This window comes from Bufo gargarizans, chromosome 2, assembly GCF_014858855.1.
Source record: "Bufo gargarizans isolate SCDJY-AF-19 chromosome 2, ASM1485885v1, whole genome shotgun sequence".
Classification (NCBI taxonomy): domain Eukaryota; kingdom Metazoa; phylum Chordata; class Amphibia; order Anura; family Bufonidae; genus Bufo; species Bufo gargarizans.
In genome coordinates this window covers 320,506,486-320,527,425 of record NC_058081.1, presented here as the reverse complement: position 1 = coordinate 320,527,425, position 20,940 = coordinate 320,506,486, and positions in this window count along the sequence as shown.

The following is a 20,940-nucleotide window of genomic DNA, read 5'->3' as shown; positions in this document are numbered from 1 at the left end:
ACAACCCAGGCGTTGGTGGACTCTGGTGCTGGTGGTTTGTTCATTGATAGTGTGTTCGCTGCCGCCAATTCCATTCCTCTGCAGCCTCGAGGTTCCCCACTGGCTCTTGAGGCGATAGACGGCAGACCCCTTCTGCTGCCACACGTGACTCATGAGACCCTTCCAGTGGGGATAGCCATTGGTGCCGTTCACAGAGAGTCGGTCTGTCTCCAGGTGATTTCGTCTCCACACTACTCGGTGGTCTTGGGGTACCCCTGGCTCCAGAAGCATAATCCGACTTTCGATTGGAGATCGGCCGAGATCCTCTCGTGGTCACCGCAGTGTGGGGCTAGTTGCATCCATGGGCCTGTCAAGTTGCTGTGTGTTTCCTCGGACTCTCTGTTGCCTCCTGAATACGAAGAGTACCGGGATGTATTCGATAAGGTGCGCGCGGTTGCCCTACCTCCGCACCGCCCATACGATTGTGCCATAGAGTTACAATCTGGTGCCGTTCCTCCGCGTGGCAAAGTCTATCCACTGTCGGTAGCGGAGAATGAGGCCATGGAGGAGTACGTGAGGGAGGCGCTTTCACGCGGACACATTCGCAAATCCTCGTCCCCGGCAGGGGCTGGATTTTTCTTTGTGAAAAAGAAGGGCGGTGAGTTGAGGCCTTGCATCGATTACAGGGGTCTCAATCGCATCACGATCAAGAACGCTTACCCGATACCCTTGATTTCCGAGCTGTTCGATCGCCTCAAAGGGGCCACGGTCTTTACCAAACTCGACCTGAGGGCGGCATATAACCTGGTAAGGATCAAGGCGGGCGATGAGTGGAAGACCGCGTTTAACACCAGGACCGGTCATTATGAATCCTTGGTTATGCCCTTTGGGTTGTGCAATGCGCCCGCAGTCTTCCAGGAATTCATCAACGATGTTTTCCGTGACCTGTTGCAGCAGTGTGTGGTGGTCTATTTGGATGACATCTTGGTATATTCTGAGTCCATGGAGGCCCACATTATGGATGTCAGACGAGTGTTGCAACGGTTACGAGAGAACAGGCTGTTCGGTAAGCTTGAGAAATGCGAATTTCACCGATCCCAGGTAACCTTCTTAGGTTACATCATTTCCGCTGAGGGGTTCTCCATGGATCCTGAGAAGGTTTCGGCTGTCTTACAGTGGCCCCAGCCCAGTGGTCTCCGTGCCCTGCAGCGCTTTTTGGGCTTCGCCAATTATTATCGGAAGTTCATCAGGGACTTTTCTATGCTAGCCAAGCCTCTCACGGATCTGACCAGGAAGGGCAGTAATTTCCAGGTCTGGCCGCTCAAGGCCATCCGAGCTTTTGAGGCTCTAAAGTCCGCCTTTGTGTCGGCTCCGATTCTGTCGCATCCCAACCCTGGGTTGCCCTTTGTCCTCGAGGTGGACGCGTCTGAGACGGGAGTAGGCGCCCTTCTGTCTGAGCGTAGAACACCAGAGGGTCCTCTGCTTCCTTGTGGGTTTTACTCCCGGAAACTGTCTTCCGCGGAGTGCAACTATCAGATTGGTGACAGGGAGTTATTGGCCATCGTGCAGGCCCTTAAAGTATGGAGGCACTTGCTCGAGGGTTCGGTGGTTCCGGTTCTCATCCTGACGGACCACAAGAATCTGACCTACCTTTCTGAGGCCAAGAGATTGACACCACGTCAGGCCAGATGGGCTCTGTTCTTGTCACGTTTTAATTACGTGGTCTCCTACCTACCCGGTTCCAAGAACATCAGAGCGGATGCCTTATCACGGCAGTACTCCGAGCTGTCCGGGGAGGAGTCGATTCCGACTTCGGTCATACCTCCGAATCAGATCCTGGCCGCCATTCGCACCAGCCTGACCTCTCCCCTGGGTGAGCAGATTTTGGCGGCTCAATCTGGTGCTCCCTCTGGGAGACCCAACGGCAGGTGTTTTGTGCCTGAGGAGTTGCGCACTCGGTTGTTGCGAACCTACCATAACTCCAAGGCCGCGGGGCATCCTGGAAAGAATCAGCTGTCTTGGGCTGTTTCACGTCTGTTCTGGTGGCCTTCTCTACGTTCCGACATCGCCGCATATGTAGCGGCATGCTCCGTTTGTGCCCAGAGTAAGTCCCCTCGGCACCTTCCGTTGGGCCTTTTGCAACCCATAGCCACCGGGGAGCGCCCATGGTCACACCTGGGGATGGATTTCATTGTGGACCTCCCTGCATCCCGAGGCCATACGGTCATTCTCATGATTGTGGATCGGTTTTCCAAAATGTGCCACTGTGTTCCTCTCAAGAAGTTACCCTCTGCACAAGAGTTGGCCACGATTTTCGCCAGGGAGGTCTTCCGGTTGCACGGTTTGCCCAAGGAGATTGTGTCGGATCGGGGGAGTCAGTTTGTGTCCAGGTTCTGGCGCGCCTTTTGTTCCCAGTTGGGGATTCATCTCTCTTTCTCCTCGGCCTACCACCCTCAGTCCAATGGGGCCGCAGAACGATCCAATCAGGCCTTGGAGCAATTCCTTCGTTGCTATGTCTCCGATCACCAAGACAATTGGGTTGACCTCCTGCCTTTGGCTGAGTTTGCCAGGAACACGGCGGTGAACTCTTCCTCTGGGACGTCTCCCTTCATGGCCAATTATGGGTTCCAACCTGCCGTGTTACCGGAGGTATTCTCTCCCCAGGATATTCCGGCTGTGGAGGATCACCTTTCCGTCCTACGTGCTTCTTGGGTACAGATCCAGAGGTCCCTTGAGGTCTCTGCGCAGCGCCAGAGACTCCAGGCTGATCGCAGACGAGCGCCCGCTCCTTCCTACCAGGTCGGAGACCATGTATGGTTGTCCACCCGCAACCTCAACCTTCGAGTGCCCACTCCCAAGCTGGCGCCTTGCTTTGTTGGTCCCTTCCGAGTGCTTCGCAGGGTAAACCCGGTAGCCTATGCCCTTGCGCTTCCTCCTGGCATGCGGATCTCCAACGTGTTTCATGTCTCCCTGTTGAAGCCATTGGTGTGTAATCGTTTCACTTCCTCGGTTCCTCGGCCCCGTCCGGTCCAAGTGGGCAATCGTGAGGAATATGAGGTGAGCAATATCCTGGACTCACGCCTGGTCCGCGGTCGGTTGCAGTTTTTGGTCCATTGGCGTGGTTATGGTCCAGAGGAGCGTTCCTGGGTTCCCTCCGCAGATGTCCATGCTCCTGCTTTGCTCCGAGCCTTCCACGCACGCTTCCCTCAGAAACCGTTCCTTACTCCGCGGAGGAGGGGCCCTTGAGGGGGAGGTACTGTCATGGTCTTACCTTCTTACTGTTCTCCTTCGTTTGACATGTGCTGGCGGCCATCTTGGTTTCTGGGTTTCTTGTAGCCTCCCACCCTGCGGCTTCTCCTTCCCACTGGGAGGAGCTGGATGCCTAGCTCATATATAGGAGGTCTGTGGCTTCAGTCCCTTGCTTGGTCCTCCTGTGTTCACATGCTTCTAAGACTGCTGCTGCTTCTGGTTCCTGATCCTGGCCTCGTCTGACTACCCCGTTGGTTCCTGATCCTGGCTTCGTCTGACTACCCTGCTGGTTCCTGATCCAGGCTTCGTCTGACTACCCTTCTGGTTCCTGACCTCTGTCTACGCAAGACCCTGCTTCGGTTTAGCCATCCGTTTGGACTTTTGCTTAAAGCTTGACTTTCAATAAAGCCTTCTTATTTCCACTTATCTCTTGTTGTACGTCTGGTTCATGGTTCCATGACATGGTCGTAACCCTGGAAACGAGCAGTGTATAATGTGATGGAAAAATAAATCCAGACAGCAAACAAGGCAATATAGAGATTCAAATACATTAGTAAGTGCCTTGTATTAACTTTCTCTACATAATAAATGTTACTTACTGAAGTGAGACAACCCCTTTAATGAATGACAGACTAGTAGAGAAGCAAAGCGGACCCTGCCTACCTGGGCTCATAATATATAAGGGAAGGAGAAAGAAGGTGAAGGATAAGGTTGCCTCTTTTAATTCTTAAATATAAGCATACTATGCATTGCATGACAGAGTAATATAATAAAAGCAATCTCCCAGTCCCCAAATAATTTCAATCGTCCTCCCTCCAATTCCTCCACATGCTCTCTCTCCTTTTTTGACCGTATAACAGAGGAAAAAGTCTCCGGGCTTCTCTCTTCTTCTCGACCGACGACCTGTAGCAGTGATCCTTTTCCATGACACCTCCTCTAGTCCCTCTCCCCGGCTGTCATCGCTCACCTAACTACAATTTTCAACCTCTCTCTCTCTTCTGGTATCTTTCCCTCCTCTTTCAAACAATCTATTATCACCCCACTACAAAAGAAACCATCTCTTGACCCGACCCGTGCTGCTAACTACAGACCTGTTTCTAACCTACCCTTCATCTCTAAACTCCTTGAACTACTCGTCTACTCTCGTTTAATAAGCTATCTCTCTGCAAACTCTCTTCTTGACCCATTACAATCTGCCTTCCGCCCTCTTCACTCTACAGAAACTGCCCTTACTAAAGTGTCTAACGATCTCCTAACAGCAAAAAGAAATGGTGACTATTCTCTACTGATTCTATTGGATCTCTCTGCAGCGTTCGATACCGTAGACCATAAACTCCTCCTCACCATGTTCCACTCAATTGGCCTTAGGGACACTGCCCTCTTCCGATCTCTCTTCGCCGCTCCTTTAGTGTATCATTTGCTGGCTCTTCTTCTTCTCCTCTTCCTATTCATGTTGGAGTTCCTCAGGGCTCAGTACTAGGTCCTCTACTCTTCTCCCTCTATACTGCCCCCATTGGACAGACTATCAGTAGATTTGGCTTTCGATACCATCTCTATGCTGATGACACCTAACTATACACTTCATCCCCTGACATCACCCTTGCTTTACTCCAAAACACCAGGATTGTCTGGCAGCTGTCTCTAACATCATGTCCTCTCTGTATCTAAAACTGAACCCCTCAATAACTGAACTTCTTGTCTTTCCCCCAATCTACTAACTCACCTAAACTTGATATTTCAATTTCAGTCTGCAGCACTATCATAACTTCTGTGCAACATGCCCGCTGTCTTGGGGCCACATTTGACTCCGATCTTTCCTTTGGTCCCCATATTCAATCACTTACATGCTCTTGTCGTCTGCACCTCAAGAATATCGCCAGAATCCGCCCTTTTCTTACGGTGGAAACGGCAAAAACTCTTGTTGCCATTTATTCATTCTCGTCTTGACTACTGCAACGCATTACTACTCGGTCTCCTTCTCACTAAACTCTACCCCCTTCAGTGTGTCCTAAATGCTGCAGCCAGGCTCATCTATCCATCCAACCAACCGCTACACTGATGCTACTAGTCTGTGACAGTCACTTCACTGGTTGCCCATCCACTACAGAATACAGTTCAAATTTCTCACCCACACCCACTTAGCTCTGCACAGTGCTGCACCTCAATACATCTCCTCCCTCATCTCCATCTACCACCCTACCCGTGCTCTCCGTTCTGTTAGTAATCTAAGATTAATAACCTCCATAATTCGTACCTCTCACTCCCGTCTTCAAGACTTTTCTCGAGCTGCACCTACTCTCTGGAATACTCCTGTCAGTTCAAGAATGGCTCAAATCCTACTTATCACAATCAACTACCTTATGTGTTACCCCCAATTCTTTATTGATTGTAAGCTCTTGCGAGCAGGGCCCTGACTCCTAGTGTTTCAGTTGCATATTATCCAGTTATTTTTGTTTTGCAGTTGAACCCTATGAACTTGTAAAGCGCTGCGGAATATTGTGGCGCTATATAAATACATTTTATTATTATTATTATTATTATGTAGGGTTCTAAAACACGGTAAAATGCAGAGCTTTGTAAATATATATCTTTTTTTTGTTTCCATTTGGTCTTTCAAGTGAATGATTTCCAAGACAGACCAATTAAATATTCAGCAAATTGTTTATGTTGATTTTATAGTAAATTATTTTTCTGCTCTATGCAATTGTAGTCAGCAGATGGGATTCACAGCATGCATTTATATTTCTGAACCATAAGAATATTTGGTAAGAATAGAAATGTAGTATTTTATGTTCCATTGTATCTATCAAGGAATAGATTGTATGAATATGAGAATATATTTCAAATAATATTTGCTTCCATTTATAAATCTTGCATGTGTCAAGCCTCATGCACAGGAAAGAATATCATGTCTGGGTGGAGCCTGCATGGCAGTGCACAGACACAGTATAAATTCCTACCTAGTATGGCTCCCTGGTATGTTGCCTTATAGATTGCGGAGAACCTTACATAAGGAACGATCCTCCACTGGAAGCATTGCATTAAGGCACCAGACCAGAAAGATCCATATATACAGAATGCAATGGAGCATGCTACCATAGGTCAGTAAAAAAACTCTGTATGCGGACGTACAGTAGAAGGATCATTCACTTGCATAGGAGTCCTATTAGAGTGTTATACAAAATGCAACCATAATATAATCATGTGCATGATGGATTAAATATTTTGAATTGATTATGATGTGCCTTTATCCTTAAAGTGGGTATCTGGAATTTTAGTATTGGTGGCCTATCCTTAGAATAGGCTATAAATATCAGATAGGCACATTTCCGACACCATGCAGCAATGCTGATGAGCTGTTTAGTTGTAACTCCGGTGCAAGGAAGTTGGCGCAGGAACTACACAGTAACATCCATTGTGCAGTAGACAGAGCTGGTAACAGCAGCACTGCTCCCTTTGAAGGTTTTGGGAGCAGTGCTGCAGTTACCAGTTTCGTCCACTACACACTGTACGGATCTGTGAGGTACAGGGAACAAGTGAAGAGCAGAAGGCGTGTCTGGGCTCCTACAATTACGCATGCCCCGCTGGGCACCTTGAGACTACATTTGCATATGAATAAAAGTAAATTTTCTGCACAGAAATACACATAATACTAAGACAGGTTATGTTTTGCATTGTGTTAGGCAGCACTATGTAACCCTGGACTGGGTTACATATAGTTAGATTTGCCTACAGATTCCCTTTAATTTCCTAATTTGTACATCCATTTAGCACTTCCCATTATGTTTGCTACAACAAAACACTAGTAAATATTCAATTCAAAGAAGTGAAAATAATACACTACATACACTAAAAGGGGAGTCCTGTGTTTTTTTTCCACTTCTACAGTCTACTAAAATGTCCATGAAATTAGGACCTGTACTGCCTTGTGCTCTTCTGTGGCTATTAGACTGAGGTTGTGTTGCTGATGTCAGACACTGTTTAAATATTCAAACAGAGTTGGACTGGGGTCCTTGGGTCCTCCTGAGGAAATTATTCTCAAGACCCAACCCCTATATCATCAACAAATAAGTTTTTAATCAAAGAAATAGACCTGATTCGCATGTGACTTGCTCCAAAGGCAGCTTTAAATGTTTTTTTTTTTTTTCTCCTGGACATTTGGAGAAAAAATGGATTTAAGTTGAACAGAAATGTTTATGTTCTGAAATTCATAATATTAGTGCTATTATGTCTATGCATTCTCTAATTGTTTCAGTGAAGAAGTCAACATTTCCTTCTTCAGTTCACTGGAAAATTAATGGAGTGAGTGATATGTTCCCTGGAGCTTCTGGGCATTATCATTCTGTTCCACAGAGAACATAAATGCCATGATCATGTGCAATATATAACTGTGTTATGTCTAACTGGATTTTATGGGGAGACTAATAAAGCCATGATTTTATGTTATATTGGATGCTGGACTTTCTCCCTGCTTTCTACAGTATAAAGACAAACCACATGAAAAAAGAAGACTAAACATCAGTAATGGTTGTCAACATACCTGTACATTTTTTTAATCTAGACCCCAAATATCAGGACCTGTTGAGAAATCTATACTTACCTGTTCCATGCCACTCAGTTCTGGATTCCTGTCTTCACTGGACTTACTGCCTCTGATTGACATTGTCACTGCTGAAGCCAGTCCTTGGCTGCAGTGGTGCGTGTAACCCTGTGCGTGCAGGAAGTTGACAGACCTGGGCCAAAAGTCCAGTGAAGACAGCTTGGGAGCCAGTGTCACCGCCAGATCTCTGAGAAGTTCTGATAGACGTTCTTCAGTACCTCCTGTATGATGTTCTATTGTTTTGGTTTCACTTTGACATCTCTTCTCCCTCTCCCAGCTGTCATGTATTAGCAGTGATTGCCTCCCTTTATATCCCCTCCCATACTGCCTCACTTTGCGGTTTATACAACTTCCTGGATGGCGCTCACTGCTAGATGCTGCTACTGCTGGCTCTTCAGTTAAGTCTGTTACTTTATTTGTGTTTTCCTGTTGGCTTGATCCTAGGTGACCCTGACTCCCTCCGTATTAAGTGCAGGGAGCCGGTGGTCGTATCCCCTCACTATTATAGGGGTTTCAGGTGTCACTCAGTCTAGGTACGTGGACATGCAACTTTCTATCACAGAGATCTTTGCATGGGCTGAGCAGTCAGGGAGAGCTATAGGGCTTTAATAGGGCTCACCCTTTTGTTCCTTAGTTTTGGGATCAATTCAGTTGGATCTTTATTTGTTACTTCTTGTTTTCTGCAACACCATCCGTGACATTATAAAACGCCGAAACCGTCTTTAGCATGGATCCGCTTTCAGCCTTTGACGGACTGCATGCAGGCTCATTCACTGGAGGTCGCAGAGCTCCGTAAAACTGTGTCTCAGTTTCAGGCGACCGGTTCTGCTTGCGTTCATGGAGTTTGTTCTGAGCCTAAGATCTTGCTTCCGGATACCTTCTCTGGGGGTAGTGAGAATTTTTTTTGTTTTAGAGAGGCTTGCAAACTCCATTTTCGCCTACTTTCCCATTCCTCTGGTGATGAGGATCAGAGGGTGGGGATCATCATATCACTGCTCAGGGATAACGCTCAGTCTTGGGCCTTTTCGCTGCCAGTGGGGGCACCGCTTCTCCGATCAGTGGATTAATTTTTTGTAGCCCTGGGTACATGATGATCCGGATCGTATTGCTCTGGCTGAATCTAAACTGCGTCTTTTATGCCAGGGTAAACAGTCCGCAGAGATATACTGTTCAGAATTTTGGAGATGGGCAGCTGATACTGGTTGGAATGATGCTGCACTCTGAAGTCAATTTTGCCATGGTCTTTCAGAGGGATTGAAAGATGCATTTGCCTTTCATGAGAGACCTACCTCCTTGGAGTCTGCCATGTCTCGGGCCGTTCGTATTGACAGGTGTCTTAGAGAGAGAAGAGATCACTCCTTCCTGTCATACTCAGTCAAAGTCCCAAGAAAAAAGATGGAGGCAGCATGTCCGGTAAAAACCCTTTTAATGGGAACCGCCAAGTGAACTAACGTGCAACAGGTTGTGACGTTTCGGCTGATTCACAGCCTTTATAAAGGCTGTGGATCAGCTGAAACGTCACAACCTGTTGCACGTTAGTTCACTTGGCGGTTCCCATTAAAAGGGTTTTTACCGGACATGCTGCCTCCATCTTTTTTCTTGGGACTTTACGTAGGAGCCCTGACGAATCTTGGACTCCAGGTAGGCTGCTGCATACCGGACGACCTCAAGATCTGGTGAGTGCGATTCCACAAATATTTTTTGCTATACTCAGTCCAAGGACAGTGGGACAGTCTCATTCAGTGCGCAAGGGTCTCAGTCTCTCTCAATCCCCTCTGAGGAGGAGTCCATGCAGCTGGGTTTGCTTGCCTCTAACAACAGAGGATTCAGCTCTCAGAGGAGGGTTTGTTTCTGTTGTGGAGGTATAAATCATTTGGCAAATGTTTGTCCCTCTAGAAGATTCAGGGAGAGTTTTGAGGGTAATAAAGAAACTAAAAGGAAAAAATCCTCTAAAAACTTTCCATCTGTTACCATTCGCAAGGTTGATGTGGAAATTTAAGCTTTTCCGTTTGCTTGTAGTTCCCGTTTTGTCCTACCTGCCAGGGTGGCGCTAGAGAGCAAGAACATTTTTTGTGAGATTTTTGTAGATAGTGGAGCAGCTGTCAATCTCATTGATAATCAATTTGCTATAACACATGGTTTCCATGTATGCACTTTGGGAAAGGACATACCTGTTTTTGCCATGGATTCCGCTCCACTTTCTCAAAAATCATTAAAGGGCATAGTTCACAATATCCGTTTGACTGTGGGTGATGCTCATGTTGAGGATGTGTCATGTTTTGTCCTAAGCGGGTTACCTACTCCTCTAGTGTTGGGGCTACCCTGGCTCACTAAACATAACCCCACCATTGATTGGCAAGCGAGGCAAATAAATGGTTGTAGTGACTTTTGCAGAGAGAATTGCCTCTCGACGTCTCTTTCAGAGGTTTCTACTAAGACGGTACCATCTTTACTCTCTCTGAATTTTCGGATGTGTTTTCCGAGAGTGGTGTTCAGGAGCTGCCCCCTCACCGGGAGTACGATTGCCCTATTAATCTCATCCCAGGCGCCAAGCTGCCTAAATCTCGTTTATACAATCTCTCCCAACCTGAAAAGGTTGCTATGCGTACTTACATCTCTGAGAACCTGAGAAAGGGACAACCCTCGAAGTCACCTGTTGCCGCAGTTTTTTTTTCTGTTAAGAAAAAAGATGGTTCTTTAAGACCTTGTTCTGGATTTCAGGGAGCTAAACTGTATCACGATTCCTGACCCATATCTGCTTCCTCTGATCCCGGACCTGTTTAACCAGATTGTTGGGGCTAAAGTTTTTTCCAAGTTGGATTTAAGAGGGGCATACAACCTGGTCAGGGTCAGAGAAGGGGGCGAATGGAAGACGGCCTTCAATTGGTTATGTTTTTTGGTTTGATGAATGCTCCAGCCGTCTTTCAACATTTTGTGAACAGCATTTTTTATCATTTAATGGGGAAATTTGTACTAGTGTATCTAGATGACATTTAGATTTTTTCTCCTGATTTCAAAACTCATAGGGACCACCTACGTCAGGTCTTGCTCATTCTGCGGGAGAATAAATTGTACGCTAAACTGGAAAAATGTGTGTTTGCGGTTCCAGAAATTTAATTTCTGGGTTTTCTGCTCTCCGCTTCTGGTTTTCGCATGGACCCCGAGAAGGTCCGCGCTGTGCTTGATTGGGAGCTTCCTAGAATCAGAAGGTGCTGATGTGCTTTTTGGGTTTTGCCAATTATTACAGGAAGTTCATTTTAAATTATTCCTCTGTCGTTAAGCCACTCACTGATATGACTAGAAAGGGGATTTCTCCTCCTGGTCGGTAGAGGTGCGTAAGGCCTTTTCTAGTATCAAAGAGAGTTTTGCTTCCGCTCCCATCTTGGTACAACCTGATGTCTCTTTGTCCTTCATTGTTGAGGTGGACGCTTCTGAGGTGGGTGTGGGTGCGGTCTTGTCTCAGGGTCCCTCCCCTGCCAAATGGCGTCCGTGTGCCTTTTTCTCTAAGAAACTCTCCTCCGCAGAGAGAAATTACGATGTGGGAGATAGGGAGTTGTTGGCCATCAAGTTAGCTTTTGAGGAATGGCGCCATTGGCTAGAAGGAGCCAGACACCCTATTACCGTGTTTAACGACCATAAGAATCTGGCCTACTTGGAGTCAGCCAAGAGTCTGAACCCGAGACAGGCCAGATGGTCTTTGTTCTTTTCAAGGTTCAATTTTGTTGTCACGTTCCACCCTGGGGTTAAGAATGTGAAGAATGTCACGTTGTTTCCCGGGAGGGGGAACTTTGAAGACCCGGGTCCCATTTTGGCTGAAGGAGTGGTGGTCTCTGCTCTTTATCCTGAATTGGAGGCAGAGGCTCCTGATCTTTGTCCTCCTGGGAAGTTGTTTGTGCCTCTCGCTTTACGACACAAGGTTTTTCAGGAGCACCACGATACTGTCCTTGCCGGGCACCCGGGGGGTAGAGCCACACTTGATCTCATTGCTTAAAGATTCTGGTGGCCGGCGCTTCGTAAGTTGGTTGAGGGTTTTGTGGCAGCCTGCGAGACCTGCGCTCGTGCCAAAGTCTCTTATTCACGGCCATCAGGTCCTCTCCTCCCGTTACCCATTCCTTCCCATCCTTGGACACATCTGTCCATGGACTTCATTACGGACCTGCCTCGTTCCTCGGGGAGGACTGTGATCCTGGTGGTGTTGGACCGTTTGAGCAAAATGGCGCATTTCATTCCTTTTCCTGGGTTGCCCAATGCTAAAACGCTCGCGCAGGCATTTATTGATCACATTGTCAAATTGCATGGTATTCCTTCAGACATAGTCTCTGATAGGGGCACGCAGTATGTTTCCAGATTCTGGAAGGCTTTCTGTTCTCGCTTGGGGGTTCGGTTGTCATTCTCTTCTGCTTTCCACCCGCAGTCGAATGGCCAGACAGAGCGCGTCAATCAGAATCTGTAGACATATCTACGCTGTTTTGTGGCGGAGAATCAGGAGGATTGGTGTTCTTTTTTGTCTCTTGCTGAGTTTGATTTAAATAACCGTAGTCAGGAGTCCTCCATTTTTTGGTGCATATGGGTTTCATCCGCAGTTTGGGACATTCTCTGGAGAGGGGTCTTCTGGTTTACCTGATGAGGAGAGATTCTCCTCGTCTTTGTCATCTATTTGGCAAAAGATTCAGGATAATCTAAACAGCATAAGTGAGAGATATAAGCGTGTGGCGGATAAGAGACGTGTGCCTGGTCCGGACCTGAATGTTGGTGATCTGGTGTGGTTGTCTACTAAGAATATCAAATTGAAGGTTCCCTCCTGGAAGTTGGGTCCTAAGTTTATTGGGCCTTACAAAATCTTGTCCGTCATCAATCCCGTTGCCTACCGCCTTGATCTTCCTCAGACTTGGAAGATCCATAATGTTTTTCACAAGTCCCTATTAAAACCTTATGTCCAACCCACTGTACCCTCCTCTTTGCCTCCGCCTCCGATTATGGTTGATGGTAATCTTGAATTTCAGGTCTCTAGGATTGTGGACTCCCGTATTATCCACGGTTCTCTTCAGTACCTCGTTCATTGGGAGGGTTATGGTCCTGAGGAGAGGATGTGGGTTCCAATGGCGGACATTAAGGCCACTCGTCTTATCAGGGTGTTCCATAGGTCCCATCCTGAGAAGGTGGGCTCTGAGTGTCCAGAGTCCACTCATAGAGGGAGGGGTACTGTCCCAGCCAGATCTCTGAGAAGTTCTGATAGACGTTCTTCAGTACCTCCTGCATGATGTTCTATTGTTTTGGTTTCACTTTGACATCTCTTCTCCCTCTCCCAGCTTCCCAGCTGTCATCTATTAGCAGTGATTGCCTCCCTTTATATCCCCTCCCATACTGCCTCACTTTGCGGTTTATACAACTTCCTGGATGATGCTCACTGCTAGATGCAGCTCTGCTGGCTCTTCAGATAAGTCTGTTACTTTATTTGTGTTTTCCTGTTGGCTTGATCCTAGGTGACCCTGACTCCCTTCGTATTAAGTGCAGGGAGCCGGTGGTCGTATCCCCTCACTATTATAGGGGTTTCAGGTGTCACTCAGTCTAGGTATGTGGACATGCAACTTTCTATCACAGAGATCTTTGCATGGGCTGAGCAGTCAGGGAGAGCTATAGGGCTTTAATGGGGCTCACCCTTTTGTTCCTTAGTTTTGGGATCAAGTCAGCTGGATCTTTATTTGTTACTTCTTGTTTTCTGCAACACCATCCGTGACAGCCAGGGAGTAGGAACCGCACTTCTGGGGAGCCACATAAATACAGATTTCTCCAGAGATCCCAGTGATTGGGGTTAGATTAAGAAAAATAAACATCTGGACAATCCCTTTAGGATTGTATAGACCTGCTGATATGTCCCCCAGATTGCAAGCTAGTGAGATCTTAGCTGATTGCGAAGTTTCACAACAACTGGTTTTAGGCAGCAGGAGAATACGACGATACATGTAATGTTTTCATTTTCCAGGAAAATAAAAAATAAAAAGCTGCGTGATGTTTGTTTTTATTGACAATATAATTTTTTGCATCGTAAATGAATTATTTAATGTCACAGTTGCCATATCTATACATCTAAATAAATATCATCGAAAAGTTAATTTATTTCAGCAATTCAGTTTAAAATGTGAAATTCATATAATATATAGATTCATTACACACCCAGTGATCTATTTCAAGAGTTTATTTATTTTAATATTGTTAATTAGAGTTAATGAAAACCCAAAAGGTAGTATCTTAGAAAATTAGAATATTATATAAACCCAATTAAAAAAATATTTTTAATACAGAAATGTTCACTATATGTACTCAATATTTGGTAGGGGCTCCTTTAGCATGAATTACTGCATCAGTGCGGCGTGGCATGGAGGCAATCAGCCTGTGGCACTGCTGAGGTGTTATGGAAGCCCAGGTTGCTTTGATAGTGGCTTTCAGCTCGTCTGCATTGTTTGGATAGGTGTCTCTAATCTTCCTTCTGACAATACCTCATAGATTTTGTATGGGATTTAGGCCAGGCGAGTTCGCTGGCCGATTAAGCACAGCGATGCCATGGTTAGGTATTGGTACTTTTGGCAGTGTGGACAAGTACCAAGTCCCGCTGGAAAGCATGAAATGCTTTAAAATTCCTGCTAGATGGCTTTGCTGACTTTGGACATGATATAACACAGTGGAGCAACAGCAGCAGATAACATGGCTCTCCAAACCATCACTGTGTAAACTTCATACTGGACCTCAAGCAACTTGTATTCTTTGCCTCTCCACATTCTCCAGACTTCCTCCAACTGAAATGCAAAACTTACTTTCATCTGAAAACAGGACTTTGGACCACTAAGCAACAGTAAAGTCCTTTTTGTCCTTAGCCCAGGTAAGACACTTCTGACATTGTCTCTGGGTCATGAGTGGTCTGACACAAGGAATGCGACAGTTGTAGCCCATGTCCTCGATACGTCTGTGTGTGGTGGCTCTTAAAGCACTGAGTCCAGGCACAGTCCACTCCTTTTTCTACCACACTTTTTCTTCTACTCAACTTTCCATTAATATGCTTGGATACAGCACTCTGTGAACAGCCAGCTTCTTTAGCAATAACCTTTTGTGACTTACCCTCCTTGTGGGTGTCTTCTGGACAATTGTCAAGCTAGCAGTCTTACCCATGATTGTGTAGGCTACTGAACCAGACTGAGGGACTGAAGGCTTAGGAAACCATTGCAGGTATTTTTTGTTGATTAGCTTATTAGACTGTGACATCATTAGTCTACAATACTGAACGTTTATGAGATACTGGGGGAGATTTATCAAAACTGGTTCAAAGGAAAGCTGACTTAGTTGCCCATAGCAAGCAATCAGATCGATCCTTTCATTTCCCAAAGGAGTTCTGAAAAAGGAAAGGTGGAATCTGATTGGTTGCTATGGACAACCCTCTTCTCCCACTCTTCACACACTGATAGCAACACCGCAGGAGAAATGATAGCACAGGCTTCCAGTATCCGTAGTTTCAGGTGCTGCACATCTCGTATCTTCACAGCATAGACAATTGCCTTCAGATGACCCCAAAGATAAAAGTCTAAGGGGGTCAGATCGGGAGACCTTCTCCTGCGGTGTTGCTATCAGTGTGTGAAGAGTGGGAGAAGAGGGTTGCATTGACAATCCAACACAATGGGCAGCACATTGAACACATTTTATAAGTGGTAAGAAACTTGTAAATAACTCATGAAATAATAAAGTTACGTTAAAACCAAGCACACCATTGTTTTTCTTGTGAAATTCCCAATAAGTTTGATGTGTCACATGACCGTCTTCCTATTGAAAAAACAAAATTTGGATTCAAAATGGCCGACTTCAAAATGGCCGCCATGGTCACCACCCATCTTGAAAAGTTTCCCCCCTCACATATATTAATGTGCCACAAACAGGAAGTTAATATCACCAACCATTCCCATTTTATTAAGGTGTAGCCATATAAATGGCCCACCCTGTATATAATATAAGAGTTTCACAGTTTGAATTGAATTACTGAAATAAATTGACTTTTCAATGATATTAAAATTTTTAGATGCACCTGTACATCCTAGTGGTCTACACTTAGCCCCTTAGAAATCATCCTGTTCTGGGTCTTAATGACCAAGAAATCTTTGTAATTTGTTGATCATCTTATTCTAAGAGCTAAAACTTTTTTGTTTTTCCTCCATATGAGGGCTTGTCTTTTGGGGGACAAGTTGTATTTTTATTTTTGTAAAATTCTTTTTATTGTTTTATATCAAAGACACAACATTAGAATCCAAAAACGCACGAATAGAATGCTTTTGTTATCAAGAGTTCTTATAACATTCGTATATATTTCCTTGAAAAATCATGTTTAACCTAGATGTTCAAGTTAACAGTAGTTTTTAATGGCACCGCTTTGGGGTACTTACTGATCTTTATAAACTCTTTCTGGACGGAGATGGGAAAAAACATTAATGCCACTATGGGGTATAATTAACATAACTTTATTCTTTAGGTCAGTATGATTAAAGCAATATCAAATGCATATTGTTTTTTAAATGTTTTACTTTTGCATAATAAAACCCCTCTTTAAAAAAACTAACTTTTTTATTTTTTATTTCTACAAAGTTATGTGAGGGCTTGATTTTTGTGGGGCAATTTTTAGTTTTCATTGTAGTATTATTATGTGGTATATAACATTTGCTTTTTATTATGTTTTTTGGTGCGAGATAGACAAAAAATAGTAATTAGAGCCTTTTTATTTTACCGCATTCACCGTGCAGGTTCAAATATGTGATAATTGTATAATGTGTGTTTGCAACTTCTTCATTGAAAATCAATTTTTCAATGGAAAAAAATATGTAATTTTTTAACTTGGAGTTTTTATTAAAAAAAAACTTTTTTTCACTGTTATTTTCACAATTTATTAGTCCCACAATGGGATATTCTGATTGCTGTTATAGTAGACTTTACTGCTTATGCAGTACAGTGCATTATACTGTCAGTAGCATACTGACAGGCACTATGAGGCTACACCTCTAAGCATACACTGAGGGAAGGCCTGGTGGCTTTCATTAGGCCTCTAATACATGGGCACTCCTCAATCTCATGAATGAGGTATGGGAGGGAACACCACACTGACAACAGGAGGGAAGGGAAAAGTCACTATATAGGGGAGGTGTAATGACCACTTAGCTACACCTAAAACAGAAGCAAGAGTAATCAAAGAGGCTGTTAGATCCATTCACATGTAGCCAGTCTCTTCGATCTTCTGACATCTGTCACGGGAGGGACCGTGACAGTGACGATGCCTGACAGAGGCAGCACCCTCGCGCTAAGTCGCTTAGATGCCACAGTCGCTATTGACTGCTGCATATAAAGAGTTAAATGGCCCAGATCAGCACTTCTGATAATCTGGGCCGTTAGAGCAGGAGTCTAGCTCTCATATATGAGCAGATCTTCTGCTCTGTGCTACACGGGAGACGCATTATTACCCCTGCCTTTCCCATTACTGTATACACAGCGCTCAAGGAGCACTGTTTAAACAGATTAGGTCCTTGCAATCCAGTCCTTGCAATTACATCCTGGATATCTGCACAAGGTACTGGGTCTTAGCGACCCAGATCAGATATGCAGTGCATTTCAAGAGTCTACTTTTCTGGTAACTGAGGCTAATATGTAGGCCCCAGTTACAGAACAAATCAGCATACATGGTATACAGGGTCTACCAAACCAGTGGCAAATGGAATTAGACTAACCAGGACTGGGACCTGTTTATGTAAAAAGACCTGTTACCAACAGTATCTGCTGTCTCTTATATAAACTAAAAGCAAAACTTTCTAACTTTCTGGTGTGGAAATTGATTATTTTTATGGCTCATGCAAATGTAAATGTTCCTGTTATAAGACAAGGTTTTACCTATTTGACTGTCAAACTCATAAAAGCATACCATTTTATTAATTCTTTGATTAGTCTCATAAAAATGGTAGATCCTGAGAATTAAACCCCATAACATAGCTATTTCTCACATTTATTGTTCTGACAAACATTTCATGCAATGCATTATTCTATATTTCATTCATTTACTTTCCGATGGAGTCTGGGGTACCAGAGGAGGTCACTATATTTACCTGAATTGTGCAAATATACTATTTGCTTTCCTCATTTGTAACACACATAATTTCTATTTTAAATTGCTATTATTTTGTTCATCTGCTTCAAGCATACAAACATGCTATATATACAGTACAGACCAAAAGTTTTGACACACCTTCTCATTCAAAGATTTTTCTTTATTTTCATGACTATGAAAATTTTTAATTTACACTGAAGGCATCAAAACTATGAATTAACACATGTGGAGTTATATACATAACAAAAAAGTGTGAAACAACTGAAAATATGTCATATTCTAGGTTCTTCAAAGTAGCCACCTTTTGCTTTGATTACTGCTTTGCACACTCTTGGCATTCTCTTGTTGAGCTTCAAGAAGTAGTCACCTGAAATGGTTTTAACTTAACAGGTGTGCCCTGTCAGGTTTAATAAGTGGGATTTCTTGCCTTATAAATGGGGTTGGGACCTTCAGTTGCCTTGTGGAGAAGTCATGTGGATACACAGCTGATAGTCCTACTGAATAGACTGCTAGAATTTGTATTATGGCAAGAAAAAAGCAGCTAAGTAAAGAAAAACGAGTGGCCATCATTACTTTAAGAAATGAAGGTCAGTCAGTCCAAAAAATTGGGAAAACTTTGAAAGTGTCCCCAAGTGCAGTCACAAAAACCATCAGGCGCTACAAAGAAACTGGCTCACATGCGGACCGCCCCAGGAAAGGAAGACCAAGAGTCACCTCTGCTGCGGAGGATAAGTTCATCCAAGTCACCAGCCACAGAAATCGCAGGTTAACAGCAGCTCAGATTAGAGACCAGGTCAATGCCACACAGAGTTCTAGCAGCAGACACATCTCTAGAACAACTGTTAAGAGGAGACTGTGTGAATCAGGCCTTCATGGTAGAATATCTGCTAGGAAACCACAGCTAAGGATAGGCAACAAGCAGAAGAGACTTGTTTGGGCTAAAGAACACAAGGAATGGACGTTAGACCAGTGGAAATCTGTGCTTTGAGATCTTTGGTTCCAACCACTGTGTCTTTGTGCGACGCAGAAAAGGTGAACGGATGGACTCTACATGCCTGGTTCCCACCGTGAAGCATGGAGGAGGAGGTGTGATGGTGTGGAGGTGCTTTGCTGGTGACACTGTTGGCGATTTATTCAAAATTGAAGGCATACTGAACCAGCATGGCTACCACAGCATCTTGCAGCGGCATGCTATTCAGTTTGCGTTTAGTTGGACCATCATTTATTTTTCAACAGGACAATGACCCCAAACACACCTCCAGGCTGTGTAAGGGCTATTTGACCATGAAGGAGAGTGATGGGGTGCTGCGCCAGATGACCTGGCCTCCACAGTCACCGGACCTGAACCCAATCGAGATGGTTTGGAGTGAGCTGGACCGCAGAGTGAAGGCAAAAGGGCCAACAAGTGCTAAGCATCTCTGGGAACTCCTTCAAGACTGTTGGAAGACCATTTCAGGTGACTAAGCTCATCAAGAGAATGCCAAGAGTGTGCAAAGCAGTAATCAAAGCAAAAGGTGGCTACTTTGAAGAACCTAGAATTTGACAGATTTTCAGTTGTTTCACACTTTTTTGTTATGTATATAATTCCACATGTGTTAATTCATAGTTTTGATGCCTTCAGTGTGAATCTACAATTTTCATAGTCATGAAAATAAAGAAAACTCTTTGAATGAGAAGGTGTGTCCAAACTTTTGGTCTGTACTGTATATATATATATATATATATATAGGGCTTTTTTTCTCTCAGGGAAAAGGTGGTGGAACTCACCCCCCCTCCCCTGGCCACGCCCCTACCCAACCCCTAGGACCGCCCCCTAAAACCGCCCCTTTAGAGAACAGTAAGTAAGCAGCCTAAGCAGCGGGCCGCAGTGGCGACTCTAGGAACAATATATAGGGGGGGGGGGGGGGCACAAAGATACCACAGTCAAAAATGGGGGGGCAAAAACAAAATAAGTATATATAAATAAGATTACAAAATACGAGAGAATTGCGGTATGCAGGGATACCTTTATAATAAAGCAATTTACTTACAAAAGAAGCTATTCAGTCGTCTGCTGTGTGGTCCTCTGCTTGCTTCAGCGGATTATTTCCCCTTCTTTCTGTCTCTCGTCAGTGCGCAGGCGCACTGTTATGGTGGATCTGTGGAAGCCTCTCATTAGCCCTCATTATGCCTCTCATATCAGCCCTTATGCCTCATTAACCCCCATTATTCCTCTTATTAGCCCCCATTATGCCTCTTATCACCCCTATATCAGCCCTTATGCCTCATTAGCCCCCATATCAGCCCTTATGCCTAATTAGCCCCCAATATAAGCCCTTATGCCTCATTAGCCCCATTATTCCTCTTATTAGCCCCCATTATGCCTCATTAGCCCCCATTATAAGCCATTATGCCTCATTAGCCCACATTATGCCTCTTATTAGCCCCCATATGCTTAATTAGTTCCATTATGCCTAATTAGCCCCATTATGCCTAATTAGCCCCCATTATGCCTCCAATTAACCCCCACATGCCTCCAATTAGCCCCCATATGCCTAATTAGCTCCCATGTGCCTCCAATTAGCCCCCATAGCCCCATATGCATCCAATTAGCCCCCATAGCCCCATATGCCTCCAATTAGCCCCATATGCCTCCAATTAGCCCCGTATGCCTCCTATTAGCCCCCATATGCCTCCTATTAACCCCATATGCCTCCTATTAGCCCCCATATGCCTCCTATTAGCCCCCATATGCCTCCAAATACCCCCATAATGCCCACAGCAGCCACATTTTTTATAAAATAAAAAAAACACTTACCTCTCCTGGACAGACACCGCCTGCAATTTTCTCCCTCCTCAGTCGACTGTGCTCAAAACTGACGCGCACAGCGTGAGGTCACAGAGCGACCTCACGCTGTGCGCAGCCCTGCACAGCTGACAGCCGAGAACCAGGGAGTGGTGAGTACAGAGCGTTCACCACTTCCTGGTCCTTCAGTTCTAATGAGCG